The sequence below is a fragment of the Camelus bactrianus genome, chromosome X, assembly GCF_048773025.1.
Source record: "Camelus bactrianus isolate YW-2024 breed Bactrian camel chromosome X, ASM4877302v1, whole genome shotgun sequence".
NCBI classification, from domain to species: domain Eukaryota; kingdom Metazoa; phylum Chordata; class Mammalia; order Artiodactyla; family Camelidae; genus Camelus; species Camelus bactrianus.
This window is the reverse complement of record NC_133575.1, coordinates 31972913-31993947: the sequence shown is the minus strand read 5'-3', so window position 1 is coordinate 31993947 and position 21035 is coordinate 31972913. Positions and strand designations below refer to the sequence as shown.

The 21035-nt window shown below is 39.1% G+C and overlaps 1 long non-coding RNA gene across 1 annotated transcript in view; it reads left to right on the top strand.

Moving 5' to 3' along the window:
• LOC123619451 (uncharacterized) overlaps nucleotides 1–21035 on the top strand; it is a 70486-nt gene that overhangs the window by 34119 nt on the left and 15332 nt on the right. Inside the window, exon 2 of the long non-coding RNA XR_006728056.2 lies at nucleotides 18450–18672. This is a non-coding gene — a long non-coding RNA (uncharacterized LOC123619451). The remainder of the gene's footprint in view (nucleotides 1–18449; nucleotides 18673–21035) is intronic.

Here is a 21035-nt window from a genome sequence, read left to right as displayed (position 1 = left end):
AAGAGGAAGTTGGGGAAATCCTCTTCTTGGGAGCTATACCATTTTCACAACCTGGTTCTTGCTGTTGTAAGTTTTCCCAAATATTACCATCCTTTGTGTCATCTAGGAAATTGATGATGCTGCATTAGTTAACACTCTAATATTGTTGCTGGGGTTTCCCAAATCATTGGCACCTATTTTGCAAGTCTTGCTGCTGGTACTTCTTGATCCTAACAGAAGAATTTGAACCTTCATTAATTTATGCCTTGCTGCTCTGCACCTTTTGCGGATGCAATAACTTTTAATTTCAATCCCAAATAATGGTATAATATTTTGAAAATGTTTTAGATGGCAACGAAACTTAACAGATATAATATCAATAGTGCATATAACCCAACCAAACTGATGGCAATATGAATTACTATGGCTAAATTCCTGCATGTTTCAACAATTACAAATACATCAGAACAGATGTTTGACAAGCAGGTATTGTAAGTGTCAATTGTAAGACACTCCCGATTTCTAGAATGATAAAGTGTCAAAAGAAAAAGCATGTCTTAGATTAATGAATCAAAGAGATATCCATACCTCCATGTTCATTGCAGCATTACTTACAATAGCCAAGATGTAGGAACAACTTAAGTGTCCGTCAACAGATGAATAGATAAAGAAGATATGGTGTGTGTATATATATATATGTGTGTGTGTGTGTATGTATACACACACACACACACAATGGTATATTACTTGGCCATAAAAAGAAGGAAATCCTGCTATTTGTTACAACATGGATGGACATTGAGGGCATTATACTAAGTGAAATAAGTCAGACAAAGAAGAAAAATACTGCATGATTTCACTTATGTGTGGAATCTAAAAAACAAAACAACCCCCCCCCCAAACGCATAGAAAAAGACATCACATTTGTGGTTATCAGAGGCAGGGGGTAGAGGATGGGAAAATTGGATGAAGGTGGTCAAAAGATACAAACCTCCAGTTCTAAGATAAATAAGTACTGAGGATGTAATGTACAACATAATGACTATAGTTAACACTGCTGTATGGTATATTTGAAAGTTGCTAAGAGACTAAATCCTATAAATTCTCATCACAAGGAAGAAAGTTTTTTTCTTTCTTTTCTTTTCTTTTCTTTTTATCTATATGAGATGATGACTGTTAACTAAACCTGTTGTGGTAATCATCTCACAATATATAAAAGTCAAATCACTCCGCTGTACACTTTAAACTTACACAGTCATACTTTGTAGTTATTGAAGTTTCAGTTCCAGACCACTACAATAAAGCAAGTGACACGAATTTTTTCATTTCCCAGTGCATATAAAAGCTATGTTTACATTATATTATTGTTTACCAAGTGTGCAATAACATTATGTCTAAAAAAATGTACATACCTTAATTTAAAATACTTTATTGCTATAAAATGCAAACCATCTGAGCCTTCAGCAAGTTGTAATCTTTTTGCTGGTGGAGGGTCTTGCCTCTATGTTGATGGCTGCTGACCGATCGGGGTGGTAGTTGATGAAGGTTGAGGTGACTGTGGCAATTTCTTCAAATCAGATGACAGTGAAGTTTGCCACATTGATTGATTCTTCCTTTCATGAGCAATTTCCCTGTAGCATGCAAAGTTGTTTGATAGCATTTTACCCATTGTAGAACTCCTTTCAAAATTGGAGTCAATCCTTTTAAATCTTGCCAATGCTTTGTCAACTAAATTTACATAGTATCCTAAATACTTTGTTGTTATTTCAATAATTTTCACAGCATCTCCACCAGGAGTAGATGACATTTCTAGAAACCACTTTCTTTTCTCATCCATAAGAAATAACTCCTCATCTGTTAGTTTTATCATGAGATTGCAGCATTTCAGTCACATCTTCAGTATTGGCTTCAGCTTCAAGTCACGGTCTGTATTAGCGCTTCACAAGAGAGTCAGCTTGTCCTTTGAAGCCAGGTATTGACTTCTCTCCAGCTATGAAAGTCCTAGATGGAATCTTCTTCCAATAGAAGGCTGTTTTTGTCTACACTGAAAATCTGTTCATTAATGATCTGACCTACATCTTCTGGATAACTTGCTGCAGCTTCGGCATCAGCACTTGCTGCTTCCCCTTGCACTTTGATGTTCCAGAGATGACTTCTTTCCTTAAACCTCATGAACCAACCTCTGCACACCTTTCTTCTGCAGCTTCCTCACCCCTCTCACCTTCACAGACCTGAGGAGAGTTAGGACCTTGCTCTGGATTAGACTTTGGCTTAAGGGAATGTTGTGGCTGGTTTGATCTTTCCAGACCACTACAACTTTCTCCATGTCAGCAATAAGGCTCTTTTGTGTTCTTATCTCTTGTGTGTTCAATTGAGTAGCACTTTTAATTTCCTACAAGAACTTTTCTTTTGCAGTCACAGCTTGTCTAACAGTTTGGTACAAGAGGCCTAGCTTTCAGCCTGTCTCAGCTTTTGACATGCCTTATTCACTAAGCTTCATCATTTCTAGCTTTTGATTTAACGTGAGACACATGTGACTCTTCCTTTCACTTGAACACTTAGAGGATATTGTAGGGTTATTAATTGGTCTAATTTCAATATTGTTGTGTCTCAGGAAATAGAGATGCTTGAGGACAGGGAAAGAGACAAGGAATGAACAGTCAGTAGAACAGTCAGAATGCATATAACATTTATTAAATTCACCTTCATATATGGGCATAGTTCGTGGCACTTGAAAACAATAGCAAAGATCACTGATCACAGATCACCATAACAAATACAATAATAATGAAAGGCTTTGAAATATTGCGAGAATTACCACAGAGAAGCAAAGTGAGCAACTGTTGTTGGAAAAATGGTGCCAATAGATTTGCTCGATGCAGGGTTGCCACGAACCTTCAATTTGTAAAGAATGCAATATCTGCAAAGCGCAATAAAGTGGAGCACATTAAAATGAGATGTGCCTGTATACAGTCAGCCCTCTGTATCCACGAGTTCCACATCCATGGATTCCACATGCGTGAATTCAACTGAGGATCAAAAATATTCAGGAAACAATTCCAGAAAGTTCTAAAAAGCAAAACTTGAATTTGCTGCAAGCAGGCAGCTATTTACATAGCATTTACATTGGTATTCAGTATTATAAGTAATTTAGAGATGATTTAAAGTATATGGGATGTGCAGAGGTTATATGCAAATACTATACCATTTTACAGAAGGGACTTGAGCATCCACAGATTTTGATAGCCACAGGAGTCCTGGAATCAATCCCTGTAGATACCAAGGGACTACTGCATCTCAATAAAATTGAAAGGAAAAAAAAAAAGATTGATGAAATATGAAAGTAAGTGTCTATTTAGTTTGCTTCCAGTCACTTTCACATGTCAGTATCTACAACCAAAGTAACTTGCTGGACATAATTCTTAGGCCTGCTTTACTCTTTACTTCCTCATTGTCTCTGTGCCTCTCATCTCTTAATGTATGCTAACCTGTTGCTATCTGGAACAATCAATTCGATGAGAGGAGGGATGCTGACCGTAATCTGATCCTTGCCTCCCTGCTGGGTCCATTGTTTGTCTTAATGTTTGACACAGAGGTCTTGCTGAGTCTTTAAATAAACTTTGATTAAGAGACAGATCTCTTGGGTCCAGGAGCAGTTGGATTTTCCAATCCTGTGAGGCTTTTGAGGGTTTTAATATGATTCTCTCTGTTCCCTTCCACCTCTGCATGCAAACCGGCTGTTTCTTGCCTGAGTTCATCTTTTTCTTGTAATACCTTGCTAAAGCAGCAAAGAGAAACGACTAGACATTGGCATTCTGGCTTTTGCCCTAGAGCTACCCGCTTGGTGGGTAGATGGTGTGCCTTCCAAGTTAACATAGGTTGCAGTTGTACCAGTTGTCTTGGGGTCCCCAGCTTTCTAGCCTGAACTATTTATTTTTTCATCATCTGCTGCCTAGGCATTAAGCAAATGCTGAAAATTTTCAGTTTTTGTTACAGCAGTGCTCCACTTCCATGGTACCAGCTCCTGTATTAGTTAAGGAAGACCTAGCTGCTGTAACAGAGTCCCTAAAATTTAGAGGCTTAAAAAGCAAAATTTATTTCTCTCATGTCACATTTTGAGCTGAGGATTCTAGGTCTCTACACAGTCAGACAGGGACCAATGTAACAGAATAGAAATAGATCTACACAATCATGGACATGATATATAGCAGAGGTAGTATTCCAGATCAGTGAGAAAGGATGTACTTTTCAATAAATGGTTTGAGACAATTGGATATCTGTGTGTAAAAAGAAAAAAAAAAAGAAATTAGACTGCTATCTTGTAACACACACAACAATTAATTCTAGGTAGACTAAAGACACTAACAAGCAAATTTATGCATCTTTTTTTCTTTTGTGGCAAGCTGGAGTGGGAAATTTATGGTTGGGGGCATTCAGATCTCTTCTCATTCATTTACTTCAAAGGTGGTTTGTGCCAAAGACAAATAAGGGCTGTCTTAGTCACATATTTCTCCACCCCTGCCATGATCTCTTTGGGTTTTACAGGCTGTGGTTACGGCTAGGGCAGCAGGCAGGGGCAGAAAGGAAAAACCACCTCTGCTTGCAATGCCAGGGGGACCGTACTTAGTTTTGCTTTCCCTGCCCCAACCTTGGCAAGAGAGCTTTGATTCCATAAAGCCATGTCCATGTAAGCAGTATCAAGGAAAGCCCTTGTGTGGGATCAGCTCTGGATTTCTCTACAGCCTAGATTCACTCAATAAATGTCAAGCTTCTCCATCTCAGAGATGGTAGAACGGGGGCAAAGTTAAAGACCATTATGGTCCCAATTCCTAAATGGTTCAAACATATACTCTCAATAGGTTGGGGTGGCTACACCTGCTGTGTTCTTATCTGTCACTATTTTTTCTGTCTCTTAGTTGAAGTAATTAACCTCTGAAGAAAGAGATGACAACTCACCTAGAGTCCCAGGCTCTCATGTCAGGGAGGCATCACTGACATGATTGTTTGGGCTAGGGAATTCTGCCTCTGCTATTCCGAGAGAATCAGGGCTGACAGCAGCGAGGCGCTTCCTTCCTCAGACCCAGAGGTGGGACTGCTGCAAAATTCTTCTATGGGGATTAACTCCTCTCCTGAAGACTTTTTCTACTGCAGGGGTGCTGTGAAATCAGCACCGGCCCAATCATCTATCCCAGATGCTATCTGTTGACCTTCAGCTTTATGCTTACTGTCCCTGTTATACCACCAGAGCTAGAAGCCTACAAACTACATTTCCCAGACTCCCTTGCCAGCTGGATTCTGATTGGGTTCTGACAACAGGAGGCAGTCACATCAGATTAGAAGACAGTAAGAAGGTAGATGCCATTCTGTTTGTGGAGTAGCCACGATAGTGGTGGTCCAGGTAACAGCAACTGTAAATGTGGGCTTGTGAGCTCCAATCTCTGGGTGATATCTGTCCAAAACCCTCTCCCCACAGAATAGCAGCAGTTTCCTTGTCTCTGAGTCACACCCACCCCTTTTACTCCTTTAACCCTTCCAACACCTTTGCAACCAGTTCCCTGCATTAAAGCCCTCTCTGCTTGAAACATCTAGAGTAGTTCATATGTTCTTGACCAGAAATCGATGGATACACTAGCCTTAGGATGATGCTCTTTTAAAAAGCTCTCTAAAACCTCATTTGAAAAATGCGAATTGAAAAAAATGAATGTTAATTAGGCCCTTTCTGAGTTCAGAGCAGTGTACTGCCTGGGATATAAAGATACCTAAGACTTGACCTCTGACAGCCTAGAAGAAATGAATAGAAATGTCCACAGATAAATAATGCCAGATGGAAAAACAAATGCTGTACATTGAAGACATATTTCTGAAACCACCGTATCTTTCCTGAACAGTCACAGGATACAATCACAATAATAGTAAGAGCAGGGTGTAAGTGCCCTAAATGATTATCTCCTGAATATAAAAAGGCATTGGGAAATATTTTGCCCGGAGGGAACCTGGAGAAAGATGGGGGAATTGAAATTCAGATAGACCTCAGCACAAGTGGAAAGACACTGAGTTCAAACGTGTGGAGTCAAGCCCCAAGAGGTTCTGTTTGTTTCTTAGGGACTTGAGATCCCTCCTACCCCATGATGCCCCCTGGCCTGGAGGGTGGTACTAACTGATCACAAATCTATATGCTACACTGAGCTGTCTATCCTCTGATCTCGCTGGCTGGGAACTATGGGAGAAGGGGGGCAGGGCTTCTCACTAGAGTGTTCTGGGATGAAGGAAGAATGAAGCCTTTGTATTTTGGTCACGCTGTGACCCAGCTATCTGAAACAAGTGAATTTTGTTTTCAGTCCAGTGATCTATCATTTAGGGAGAAGAGGAAGAGGAAAATGGACAAAATATAAATGCAGAAAGATTGTTGGGCCCCCCCAAATCAAAGTGATTTAGTACAGAGCTGAGTCAGAGGGACTAGTAGGAGGCTCCAGAAGGTCAAAGGGCTCTTCTTCCCAAGGCCTGAGAGGCTGCACTCAGAGCAGGGCATTGACCTTCCGGGGCCACCTGAGGATCATCCAGGAAATCCCAGCTTAAGTGAAGTGGGCATTTTCCCTCCATCTCGTAGCCTCCTCCATATGTCATCTGATGTCTGAAGTCTCCCCAGATAGGGTGTTTTTATCTTTAGCTTTAAAACATCCATCCCAGTTCCAATTAAAATGACTGCTCCCAGTCATTTCCTCCCTACGACAGCTGAAGAGTTTACAAAGGCAGACTTCACTGAGAATAAAAAGAAGAGACCAAGACACACGAAGACATGGACCCATCTTCTCCTGGGAAGATGGAGACAGAGTCGCCTTAGGGAAAGTTTGGAGAAGGAGAGGATGGCGATCAAAGTCAACTCCACATTTTGATGAGGACCGACTCTGGGAACTGGGTGTGGTGGAATGATCGGTGGGCCAGACGTGCCAGAGTTAATGCCACCAGGAGCAGCCCCGGTCAGTGAGGGACAGGAACTTGGTGATAAATACTATATGTGCACCATCTGCCTGGGCCATTCTCCTTTGCCCTGTGAGGCACGGAGACTGCCTGCTGTGCCACAGGTGATCCATTCCCTTGCCCCCAACCCAGGAGTCTCCTGCCTTCTGTCAGCATCTATGAGTATGAATCTGTGGCAGGCTAACTTAGTTTGTAAGTAGGGCAAAATCTCAGACCCTTCACATTTCTTGACATTTATGTCACTCTATATTTTTTCTGGAATTTCTCCAGTAAGCATTTTTATTATTTTGTAATATTTTAAGGGAATGAATGACCCTGATAACTTCTTGGCAATAATATACCCTTTATTGGCTTCCTTCCCCTTCCTGTCTCATGTCCCCATTCCCCCACTGGTGTTTTCTAGGTTTACCTCCCAAATAAACAACTGGCACTCATATTCTTGACTTGCGGGGGGGGATCTTCTTCTTAGATAACACAGCCTAAGACAATATATTCCATAGATGTTTACTCAACCACCCACCACATTCCGCACCCAAGTCTGGAAGAGACTTTACTGCAAGTTTGTACTACATTTAGTGGACTGGGAGATAGAGGAAGGGAAAGCCTGAGAATTTTATGTTTTCTTCCTTGCAGGGAAATGTGTGCTCTACATAAGCCCCACTGCTTTTCCCTTCTCTCCTCACCACCTTTGGATGCCCTTTCCCCTTCTTTCCATTGATTTAATTCCCAAATAACATATTCTCTTAATGACTGTGAAATGGTTTAGACTCCATGGATAATGGAATGTAATGATTGATGTAGGATGTGGTACATTTTTCTGAACATCAAATTACAGTAATAAACATTCATCAAATACCGAATAGGAAACACCACAAAATATTTAGTTTAAAAAAGCATTCTGGTAATAGGTGCAAATAAATAAAAGGCAAGGTCAAATTAAAATGCAAAATAGCAACTAGACAAAAAAACGATAAAGGATGGATCAGTGGGGGCCTTAAAGATAGCATGGAATTATTTAATTCAAAATGTTTTGCTCTAATATGTATAATAAAACATGCCATTCATATTTCAGTGTTCTGCACAATGTGATGAGGAAACAAATCAAATTTGAAATAATGATGCTTTTAAAAGGCAGTTGGAAAAAAGGGCAGTTGGACCTTTTTAAAAAATACAAAGTAAAATCAACTACTGTTTTGGGATGACCTTTTAAATTTTAACGATCTTTTCCCTCCTACCTGGAAAGTCCTCTTTTTCTTCCTCAACCTTCTGTCTATTCAAACCCTAAACAGCTTTCAAGGAAACAGCTTAAGTGCCCCTCCTCCTCCAGAGACCCTTCATGGCATTTATTATGTTTACTTCTCCATTTGGAGACTTAATGATAATAGCTACTTTTTAACGAGCATTTATTATGTGCCAAGTCCTGAACTAAATCTTCTAGGGTGATCACTGAACACAACAATCCTTAAAATAGCTACTATCATTATCCCAATTTACATAAATGGAAATGGAGGCACTAAGAGGCTGAGAAACTTGTCCAAGATCACAAAGTGAGTTGCAGAGTCAGGACTCTAACCTGGGTCTTTTTTCATTCAGAGAGCCACTGTACTGCCACTGTACTCCCCCGGCCCCTCATCCTAGAGCATTTTGAATCAGTGTTTGGCTCACATGGCACCCCTCTCCTTGGATTCTACACTTCGTAGGATAGACATTCTGGAACACTTGCCTATGATGGTACTATGATTATGTGTCATATTTTACTTAACAGACTTTTTTAGAGAATGTCACTCATTTTTTTTCCACTTATAAATTTAAGAGTTGACAGTTATGTTAAAAATGATCAATAATATTACCATGATTTATGTCAGAGAGTGCTCTGCCTATGTTTTCCTCTAGGAGTTTTATAGTATCTAGTCTTACGTTTAGGTCTTTAATCCATTTTGCATTTATTTTCGTATAAGGTGTTAGAGAATGTTCTCATTTCACTCTTTTACATGCAGCTGTCCAGTTTTCCCAGCACCACTTATTGAAGAGACTGTCTTTTCTCCATTGTATATTCTTGCCTCCTTTGTCGTAGATTAATTGACCATAAGTGCGTGGGTTTATTTCTGGGCTCTCTATTTTGTTCTGTTGAGCTGTGTGTCTGTTTTTGTGTCAGTGCCATACTGTTTTGATTACTGTAGCTGTGTAGTATTGTCTGAAGCCTGGGAGCATAATTCCTCCAGCTCTGTTCTTCTTTCTCAAAATTGTTTTGGCTATTAGCAGTCTTTTGTGTTTCCATATAAATGTTAAAATATTTTGTTCTAGTTCTGCAAAAAATGCCACTGGTATTTTGATGGGGATTGCACTGAATCTGCAGATTGCCTTGGGTAGTATGGTAATTTTAACAATACTGATTCTTCCAATCCAAGAACATAGTATATCTTTCCATCTGTTTGTGTCATCTTCAGTTTCTTTCATCAGCATCTTGTAGTTTTCAGAGTACAGGTCTTTTGTCTCATTAGGTAGGTTTATTCCTAGGTATTTTATTCTTTTTGATCTCATGGTAAATGGGATTGTTTCCTTAATTTCTCTTTCTGATAGTTTGTTGTTAGTGTATAGAAATACAGCAGATTTCTGTATATTAATTTTGTATCTTGCAACTTTACTGAATACATTGGTAAGCTCTAGAGTTTCCTGGTGGCATCTTTAGGATTTTCTATGTATGGTATCACGTCATCTGCAAACCAGTGATGGTTTTACATTTTCCTTTCCAATCTGGATTCTTTTATTTGTTTTTCTTCTCTGGTTGCTGTGGCTAGGACTTCCAAGATTATGGTGAGTAAAAGTGGTGAGAGTGGGCATCCTTGTCTTGTTCCTGATCTTAGAGGAAATGCTTTCAGTTTTTCACCATTGAGTACGATGTTAGCTGTGGGGTTGTCATATATGGCCTTTATTATGTTGAGGTATATTTCCTCTATGCCAGCTTTCTGGAGAGTTTTTATCATAGATGGATGTTGAATTTGATCAGTATTTGTTGATATGATGTATCATATTGGTTGATTAGAGGATATTGAAAAATTCTTTGCATCCCTGGGGTAAATCCTAATTGATCATGGTGAATGCTCCTTTTAGTATATTGTTGGATTCAGTGTGCTAGTATTTTGTGGAGGATTTTTGCATCTATGTTCATCAGGGACATTGGCCTATAATTTTCTTTTTTGTGTGATGTCTTTGTTTGGTTTTGGTATCAGGGTAATGGTGGCCTCATAGAATGAGTTTGGAAGTGGTCCTTCCTCTGCAATTTTTTGGAATAGTTTCAGAAGGATAGGCACTAACTCTTCTCTAAATATTTGGAAGAATTTACCTGTGAAGCCATCTGGTCCTGGACTTTTGTTTGTAGGGAGTGTTTTAGTTGCTGATTCAACTTCATTACTGGTAATTGGTTTGTTCATTATTTCTTCCTGGTTCAGTCTTGGGATTACACCTTTCTAAGAATTTGTCCATTTCTTCTAGGTTGTCCATTTCATTGGCATATAGTTGTTCGTAGTAGTCTCTTATTCTGTAGTATTTCTGTGATGTTGGTTGTAACTTCCTATTTCATTTATGATTTTATTGACTTGGGGTCTCTCCCCTTTTTCCTTGATGAATCTGGCTAAAATAGGACTTGATGGATATTTCCTTAATATGATTATATATATTTTATATGTATACACACACACACACATACTCACATACATTTTCTCCAAACATCTTACATTTTACAGCATCTTACTGAATAAGGAAATGATAAAGGCTTTCATGCTAAATTGAGGACCAAGACAAGGAGGCCTATTGTCTCCACTAGTTTTAAACATTCCATTGAAGGTATTAGCCAATACAGCTAGACAGGAAAAATCAAGTAGAGGCATAATAATTAGAAAGGAAGAGGTAAATGTTATCTTTTTTTACAGCTGATATTATTATATATCTGAAAAACCCAAAAGAGTAAATGAAAATACTACCACAAAGAAGAAAATTCATTTAAATATCAGGCTATTAAATTAACATGCAGAAATCAAAAGCCTTTATCTGTATAACCAATAACCAGTTAGAAGAAAAAATGGAAGCGATGACACCATTACAATAGCAAAATGAAAGAAAATAAAGTGCCTGGGCATAAACATGTTGAGGAATGTGAAAAATCTTTATGAAGAAACTATAAAACACTCCTAAAATATCTGAATAGGTAGAAAGACATAACCTGTTCTTTGATAGGAAAACATAGCAGCATGAAGATGTCAGTTCTTTAAAAACTAATCTATAAATTCAACGTGACCGCAATATAATTTCATCAGTCTTTTTCTTTTTTCATACAGCCAGAAATGTTGATTATAAAGTTCATTTAGAAGAATAAACAAGCAGGATTAGATATCCTTTAAAAAATAAAAGCAATGTAGGAGAGCTAGCTCTAACAAATATGAAAACATATTATAAAGTTTTTATAATTAAAGCACCATGGTATCAGCACACGAATGGACAAATGGAAAAGAATATTAAGAAGCCAGAAAGAGGCTCATGTGCACATGGATATTTAGTATCTGATGAAGGCTTATCTCAATCATGGGAAAAGAAACACTTTCTAATAAGTGGCATTGGAACAACTGAATAGCCATATGGGAAAAGTTAAAATTTGACTTATTCCCTACACTGGATAAATTCCAGATAGATAAAAATTCTCAGTGTGAAAAATCAAACTGTACAAGTAATCAGAGACAATACGGGTGAATTCCCTTATAGCCTGGGAGTGGGAAAACTTTCCTAACTGTGACTCAAATTTTAGAAGCAATAAGAAAAAAGATAAATTTGATCAAATAAAAGTAAAAAAAAAGTTTTGTATGGCAGGAAAAAACATAAGAAAAGTGAAAAGACAAATGACAAATTAGGAAAAATATTTACAACTTACATCATAATCAAGGGGTAAACATCTTTAATACATAATGAGCTTAAGATCGAGAAGAAAAGAACAAAACCTAATAGAAAAACTGGTAAGATGTATGCACAGATAATTCACAGAAAATGAAATGAAAATGGCCCTTAAACATTCAAAAAGGCATTCAACTTCCCTCATAGTAAGAGAAATGCAAATTAAAACTGTACAGAGATAGCATTTCTCACCTACAAGATTGACAAAAATTCCAAAGTTTGACAGCATATACTGTTGGCTGCCTAATCTCCCTTAGCAATGGTCCATTTTGAGGGTACAACATTGGTTTCTGCTGCTGGAAGATTGGGCATTCAGCAGTGGCAATAGTTAAACTGGCCGTAGTAAAAGGGAGTCCATGTTGTTGGGCCCATGTAGAGCCCCCAGCACTGCCACCATGATTACTCTGTTCAAAGACACTAGAGTGGCCAAGGAAAGAGGCTGGTGACATCCACAACACCAATCATCCCATGCACATAATGGACACTCTGTGGTGGGCATTAATGTGAGACACAAAAATCCACACTCTGTGCCCCTCTCATACTTTCACCCAGATGCCTCTTGCCCAGACCAGTGTGTCTTCAGGAACCTTTTTTTTTACTAGCCTGATGCTTACAATTTTCTCAATCAAGATTCTTAGTTATAGACAACAGTTTCATTCTAGCTAGTTTAAGCAGAAAGGGATTGGGTAAGACTCAGAAATAGTGCAGCCAGGACAATGTCACTAGTAAAAATACACAAACACCCCTTGGGAAAATTAAGCCTGAAACACCAACAATGGAATTGGCGTTAAGTGAGCCAACTTACAGTATCTGCACAACCAACACAGTCACTATTTCTTCTTCAGCCCATTTAAAGAGCATAATTAACTATATAAATCCCACTAAAGTTTTTAAATTTAAGCATCGTAATTATGAACTGCCCATATAAAAATCTTAATATCTTCAATATGATATCCAGTGTCTTTAATATGATATTCTGGCACTTAATAAGCACTTAATGAATACTTATTGAAAGACTGAGTACAGACCCTTCAAGAAAAACATTTTTTTCTCTCTGAAAATGTGCCTAAGAATTTCTCCACCGAAACACAGAGGATGGGTGGCACAGGTGGGACCAATTCCTAGTGAGCTGCCCAAACTCCTAGCTAACCTCAATGACAGAGAACAGCACCATTTGCAAAGTAACCTTGAATTTACCAGAAATTATAGCTAATAAAGAAAATTGTTCACAAATTTCCATTTTTTTTACATACTTCCTGACTGATCTTGATGTCTTAGGGTGAGGGAGAAGCACTGGTCTAGGCAGAAGTTGTGAGTTCTGGCCTTTAGAGATATAAGCTAGTGTGGTAGACAATCAAGTTTCTTTGTGTTTGCCGTTTAGATTCCTCCAAAAGTGGACCCTGAGACAAAGATTTGGAGACAAGTAGTTTATTTGGGAGGTGACCCCAGGAAGCACAGTGAGAGAGAGGGGAAGTGAGATAAGGAGAGGAGGGAAGCCAATAAAAGATATGTCAATGAGCAGGCAACTGGGGCTCAATCCAGCTGGAGCCCCTCTGACACTGAGTGTAACATACCTCAGAACCGCCCTGGTGAGGGCAAGGAAGCTGGAGTTAGCTGAAATCCCAAAGATTGCCCTGGTATTGTTAATTCCCAGACATTTTCAACGTGCTTTTTCATTTAGAAAGCACAGAGATGCAGAAAGTCATCAGTGTGCCTTGGGAGTGTCCGTAGTGACATCCGGAGTGGAAAAAGGGCAGTATGTGTGGGGCTTGATAGCATCTACTACAGTAGCCAAGCTGACAAGGTTAACTAACTGGATGGTGGGAGGTGGGGAAACTAAGAATACATTGGAAAAGTACCTCTTCCTGCTTGAACTATACCCTGGAACACTGTACCTTGGAATTTTCTTTCTTTTCTGGCTTCAACCCTTGTGGCAAATTTTACGATTTTTGTCTCTTAATCTTCATGCTAATTTATCAAGTGGTGGATCCACAACCTTGCCTTTACAAGTTGGAGTTTTCCCTTCTCATAAATTCTTACTTCTTGCTACAACCTTTTCTTTTCCACTTAAAGAAAACCTTTTAACACTTCTTTTGGTTCGGCTTAGTGTTGATGAATTCGTTTAGTTTTTGCTTGTCTGAGAAGTTCTTTATCTATCCTTCAGTTCTGAATAAGTTTGTTGTATGGAGTAACCTATGTTGCAGATTTTTCCCTTTCAGCACTTTAAATGTATCATGCCACTCCCTTCTGGCCTGCAAAGTTTCTGCAGAAAAGTGTGGTGATAGCTTTGGAGGGATTCCCTTGAATGTGACTCTTTTTCTCTTGCTGCCTTTGGAATTCTCTCTTTATCTTTAATTTTGCCATTTTAATTATGATATGTCTTGGTATGGGTCTCTTTGGGTTCTTCTTGTTTGGGACTTTCTGTGCTTCCTATACCTGAATATATGTTTCCTTCTTCAGGTTAGGAAGTTTTCAGCCATAACTTCATCAAGTACATTCAGTATTGCATTCTTTAACTCTAACTGGTTCTTTTTAAAGTATTTTTTAGTTCCTTGTTAAAATTCTCACTGTGTTCATCTGTTCTTTTTCCAAGTTCAATTAGCATTCTTCTTATTAATGCTCTGAACTCTTTATGTGATAAATTGTTTATCTATTTCATTAGTTGCTTTTTTTCAGGGATTTTTTTTTCTTGTTCTTTCATTTGAAGCAAATTCCTCTGTCTTCTCATTTTTTAAAGCTTTCTCTGTCTCTACGAAATTAGGTAAAATAGTCACCTATCCCAGTCTTGAATGAGTGTCCTTGTGTGGAAATGTCCCTTTGCAGTCTGCATGTGCCTGGTACCTTTGGCAGGAGAGCTGAATCTGACATGAGCACAGGTCAATCTTCCCCCAGGGTGTGCTGGCAGCTGTCACCTTGGTGAGAGGTAGGGCTGGAGATGGAAGGGCTTGAGCCAGAGCCAGGTGTGAGCTGGGGCTTCTCCTATGCTCAGTGACCATCACTGACCCATTGGGGGTGAGATTGGGCCCCAGGGTGCTGGAGAAGAAGCCCTGAGGGTTGGATCTGAGCTGATTCCTTTCTCTCTACGTGTGCACTCTCCGCACTCCCAGCAATGGCACTTTTGCCCCAGGGGAGAGCAGCCCTGAAGCAAGAGAGGCCAGAGTGGGCAGCAGGTGTGGGTTGGGACCCAGGCTAGGATGGTCTCAGCATACTAGTCAGTGCTTGAGACAACTCCCAATCCACTGCCTTTGCCAGTGTTACCCAAAAACTGGGTTCACCTCTTGGTGAATGTTGAGCCAAAAGACACAACCAAGCCAAGGACTGAGAGGAGGAAGGAGCTATTGTTACTTGCAACAAGTAAGGAGAGCACAAGGGATCTTTCCCAAAGCAGTGTTTCTCAGAAGGGTAAATAGGGGAAGCTAAGGGTGCATGCATATTCATGAAGGTGCTTGAATGGTTGACAGAATCCAAGCTTTAATTGACTGAAGTCACGAGGATCAGAAAAGGTCAACATCACCATCCCCTAAGTTCCAGTTGATCTGGTGGTTGAGCGCTTCAGGTTAATCTTTACCATTGAAACAGAACTGGGAGTCTTTACAACTGATATATTACCCTTGCTGTTGTTATTTCGCTTGCCCTATAATAGGCAATGTTTCTGCATTCTTTTGTTTCCTTAAGACTATTAGTTACTGAGACCTGTTCAAAGGCAAGCATTGTGACCAGGCTTAGATCACAAAATGCTTAGACCAAAAATGGCTTCGACCAAAAATGGCTTCTTTAAGTCAAGAAAGCCATACCTGGTTCTCTGTCTCTGGGGATCCCCTACCCTATCTGCTTACAGCAGTAATGGCCGCTCTGGCCATGTTCAGATGCAGTGTCAGGTCCGAGCTGGCTCTGTCCCCCCAAGTGTGCAATCTCATTGGTAAATGCAGCCTTGGCCCTAGTGGACAGCTGTGCCAGTGCTAGAGGGTCCAGGGCACATGCTGTGATGGTCACAGGAAACTGGCCAGAATCCCAGGCAGTTTCAATCTGCTTCCTCCACCTTGTTTCGGGAGCAAGAAAGTTTGTGTACATGTTCCTCAGGAGCAGAGTCTGTTTCTTACAGCCCTTCTGTAAGTCCCACTGGTTTTCAAATCAGCCAAGGGAGCTCAACTTCCTAGGTGCCTAATATGTGGTTTGAACCCATCATTCCCCAGGGAGGGTCTCCAAGCCCATGATATACCCTTCGTTTCTGTGTCTCCTATTGGCATGGGTCCCGACCTGATTGACTCTCTTCCCTTCCTGCCCAACTCTGTGTGGATCTTTCTTAATGGCCTTGGTTGTAGAAGAGTCTCTCTTTTAGTTTCCAGTTTGTTTTCAGTGAGAATTACTCCACATGTATATGTATTTTTGATGTGTTGATGGAGGGCGGTAAGCTCAGTGTCCTCCTACTCTGCCATCTTTTTAAAAAATTAATTAATTCCAGCAAAGGAAACCATAAGCAAAACAAAAACTCAACCTATGGAATGGGAGAATATATTTGCAAAATATGAGACTGACAAGGGCTTAATTGCCAGACTATATAAACAGCTCATACAGATTAATAACAAGAAAACAAATAACCCAATATAAAAATGGGCAGAAGACCTAAACAAGCAATTCTCCAAAGAAGACATAGAAATGGCCAATAAGCACATGAAAAAAAGCTCAATATCACTAATTACTAGAGAAAGGCAAATCAAAACTACAATGAGGTATCACCTCACACCAGTCAGAATGGGCATATTCAAAAGCCCACAAATGATAAATGCTGGAGGAGGATGTGGAGAAAGGGGAACCTTCCTACACTGTTGGTAGGAATGTAGTTTGGTGCTGCCATTATGGAAAACAGTATGGAGATTCCTCAAAAGACTGAAAATAGACTTGCCATATACTCTAGCAATCCTACTCCTGGGCATATATCCAGTGGGAACTTTAATTCAAAAAACTACAGGCACCCCAGTGTTCATAGCAGCACTATTTACAATAGCCAAGACATGGAAACAACCTAGATGTCCATCGACAGATGACTGGATAAGGAAGCTGTGGCATGTTTATACAATGGAATACTACTCGGCCATAAAAAGAATAAAATAATACCATTTGCAGCAACATGGATGGCCCTGGAGAATGTCATTCTAAGTGAAGTAAGCCAGAAAGAGTAAGAAAAATACCATATGATATCACTTACATGTGGAATCTTAAAAAAAAAAAGGCAAATGAACTTATTTACAAAACAGAAACAGACTCACAGACATAGAAAACAAACTTCCGGTTACCAGAGGGGGAAGGGGGTGGGAAGGGATAAATTGGGAGTTTGAGATTTGCAGATACTAACTAATATATATAAAATAGATAGACAACAAGTTCATACTGTATAGCACAGGGGACTTTACTGAGGTATAATTGATAAAAATTGTACATATTTAGGTGTGACTATTTTAGACTCCTCATATAAGTGAGATCATGCAGTATTTGTCTTTCTGTGTTTGGCTTATTCCGCTTATTATAATGTCCTCCAGGTTCACCCATGTTGTCACAAGTATCAGGATTTCCTGCTTTTTTAAAGCTGAATAATAATGTTAGGATCATAAACTCTTGACCCTGTGTCACAAGAAAAAGATGTATGAGAGGTTCACCCTATAACTTAAACTGCTTCCAAAGCTTCCTTCCTCTAATATTTACATGGACCATTTCTGGGCATATTCTGAACTGACTCCTCTCTCTTCCCTCATGGTTTTCCCCTGTCCTGGTGACCTGGCGGAATGCCACTGTTGATTTTCTATGTTTGTCACCCGTGAGCATGTATGTATATTTCTTCCTCCTTCCTTTGCTTATTATTTATTAATCTGTGATAATTACTTATTTATGTAGGTCACTTTACTTTAAATCATAGTTTTACAAAAGTTAAGTGGATGAGCATTTGTACTCCAAAGGGCAGGAGAGATGAACAAAAGACACAACGTGCACCACAGTGAGCTGGATTAGGAAATAAACATGGACCTGGAATCTCTTCTTGTACCTCCATCATCACCTGCCTTTTTTCATTTTAGGAATTGTCCTGATCTCCTGTTTTCAATGGTCCTTTACTATTTTAAAAACCCTTGTGATTGTTTTAGACTCTGCTACCTTGAAAGTGAGGCAAGGTTTGTTTGCTGTTTTCAAGCAGGAACCACAATGACTCTAGAACATGGCTAATCTAACCAAACTGGAGACTGGAGTCTGAGAGTTATGGATCCAGACTAAGCCAGGCCCCTGATTGGTCAATAAATTTTTACTGAGCACATACTATTTGTCAGGCATAATGTTTGGAAGTGGAGAGTAAGACAGACTGAGACACAACCCTAACTTAGTGGTCGAAAGTATTCCATATCAGGGTCACACTGGTCTCATCTGAAGAAAAGTATTGGGGAGAAGATACTGCCTACCACGTGGATGTGAATCCATCATTTAGGAATTGTGTTCATCTGTTAGTAACAGACACTCAATAAGGATGGCTGAAATAAATCAGAAGGCTATTTTTCTTTTTTTTTTAGGAAGAGGTAGGCAATCCAGCAGTGGCCTGACAGACCAATGAAGTCATCCAAGTCCCAGGTTACTCCTATCTTGCTGTTTTGCCCTTCTAAACATACAGTTTCCACCTGAAAGTTTGCTTCATGGTTGCAAGATGGCCACTGCAACTCTAGCCATTGTGTCTGCATTCCAAGCTGGAAGAAAGAGGAAAAGAGAAGAGGAAAGGGGCAGAAGAGCACTTTCCAGGTGAGTCAACTCCTTTTTAAATGAGCTTTCCCAGAATCCTCACCCAAAACTTCTGCCTACATCTCATTAGCCAAAACTTAGTCACTTGCTCACCCTTATCTGTAAGGGAAGATCTCAACAAAAAAATCCGAGTTCTGTGAGTGCTTTCTCATTTGTAAGTATAAGTCCAGATACTTGTTATATTGGCCCTGCTACTTTTAAAGTTAACTTTGCTGGTTCCTTTTCATCACTCAGTTATCTAAAACAATGGTCATCTTTCACTTAAAATACATAGTTATTAAAATTCTGACTAAGGAAGAGGAATAGTCCAGAAGGTGTATTGAATAAAAAAGGTGAATTAATACTAGGGCAAGGAGAAAGAAACCTCATATAAGTGACCCTTAATTTTGTAGTTGGCCACTTCTGCTGCCAGAATTCAAGGGTATAAAAGGATATCTCCTCTTTATGCTAGTAAGACACACCCTTTTGTTAGCTTAATCTTTAGCACTTGCTTGAAGTAGTGAGCCATTATAATAGGAGTTGGAAAATCTTAAAAGCAGAGCTGAGGCTTCCCTTAAACGGAGAAGAAATTCTGCCTGTGGACAACAGCTTTTGCCTGTGCCTATGAAGATCTACTCTGCTCAAGATTTTACCTTCCTGATTGAATGCTCTATGGAACAAAAGTATGATAGTATATTTACCATCAGAAACAATGCAAGCAAGATACAATGGGACAACATCCTTAAAGTACTGAAACGGAAAAAAGAATCAGCCTAAGATTCTATACCCAGAAAAAACATTTTCCAAAAACAAAGACAAAAGAATACTTTTCCAGACTTATAAAAAGTGAAAGAATTTATCACCAGCAGACCATAACTATAAGAAATGTTAAAGGAAATCCTTTAGGCAGAAGAAAAATGCTACCAAAGGAAATGTAGATCTACACAAAGATAAGGAAGAGCATTGGAAATAATAACGACATAGTAAATATCTAATATTTTCCTTATTCTTTAAATATCTTTAAAAGATATTGACTGTATAAACAGAAATAATTTAAAATGTAGTGTGGGTTTTATAATACATGCAAAAACAAAGTACATGATAAACAGCAGAATGTCCAGGAGGGGAGAAACGGAAACACACTATTGCAGGGTTCTTAAACTATGCATTAAGTGGTATAATATTACTAGACGTTTTACTATGACAAATTAAAGATGTATAGTGTAAGCGCAAAAGCAACCACTAAAATAACAAAATAAAGGGTTACAGCTAATAAGGGAAAAAAGGACATAAAATGAAATTGTAAAGGACACTCAGTTTGTTCTGGCTTTGGCCAATGGTAGCACTTTCAGGCTTGCTCATGTGTCACTTTGACATACTCTCATCTTTTTTGGTTTTTTGAACACTTCCTTATTTTCTAATACTATAAGATGCTCTGTGTCCTGGTCGTAAAATCAGCTATTTCTCTAAGGATTCCTGATTTCTTTTATAGCAGAAATTAAGGTCTGGATGTGCTTGTTGCTATTGGATGGCATTGCTTCTAGGCCCTCTCAATGAACAGAGATAAGTAATACATGTATGTATACTAACCTACATATACACACATATCTAAAGTGACTTATGTCTCTATTCATATTTGTATTAAGGTAAACGTAAGTTCATACTTATGTCTCAGTCTCTAACCCGGTATCATATACTTCATTGCTGCTTTCCTTTCTTGATTATCTTTCACTTTCCTCTCTGACAGTGAGAAACCTGGGCATACCATCCATCACGCATTTACTTATTCACTTAGCCCTAGTATACATGTAAAGTGATTTGAAAGATTATGTCCACACAAAATACTATACACAAAAGTTTATAGCAGCTTTATTCTTAATGGCTAACAACTGGAAGCAATGAGGTTGTCTTTTATCATGGGAAAGGATAAACAAACATAGGGATACTATTCAGCAATAAAAAGGAATGAGCTATTGATTCATTCATCAACATTGATGAATCTTAAGTGCATTTTACTAAATGAAAGAAGGCAAGCAGAAAGGCTACACATTGTATATATTGTATAATCCCATTCATGTGACTATAGGAAAGGCAAAATGATAGGGACAAAAAACAAATTAGTGGTTGCTGAGGGCTGGGAAGACTTGACTTGTTGACTATAAAGAAGATGCACAGGGGAGCTTTTAAGGTGAATGGATTGTTCTGTATGGTACTGGGGTAATAGATCCATGATTCTGTTGCCGAAACATGGCCTCTGTACTCTGCTTACCAAATTGAGACTTGAGGAAAGAGTTTTTGATGAAGTAGAAAAGGCAGCTTTATTTCTTCACCAGGCAAAGGAGGTCAAAGTGGGCTAATGCCTCTAAGACTGTGAGCCTCCTGGG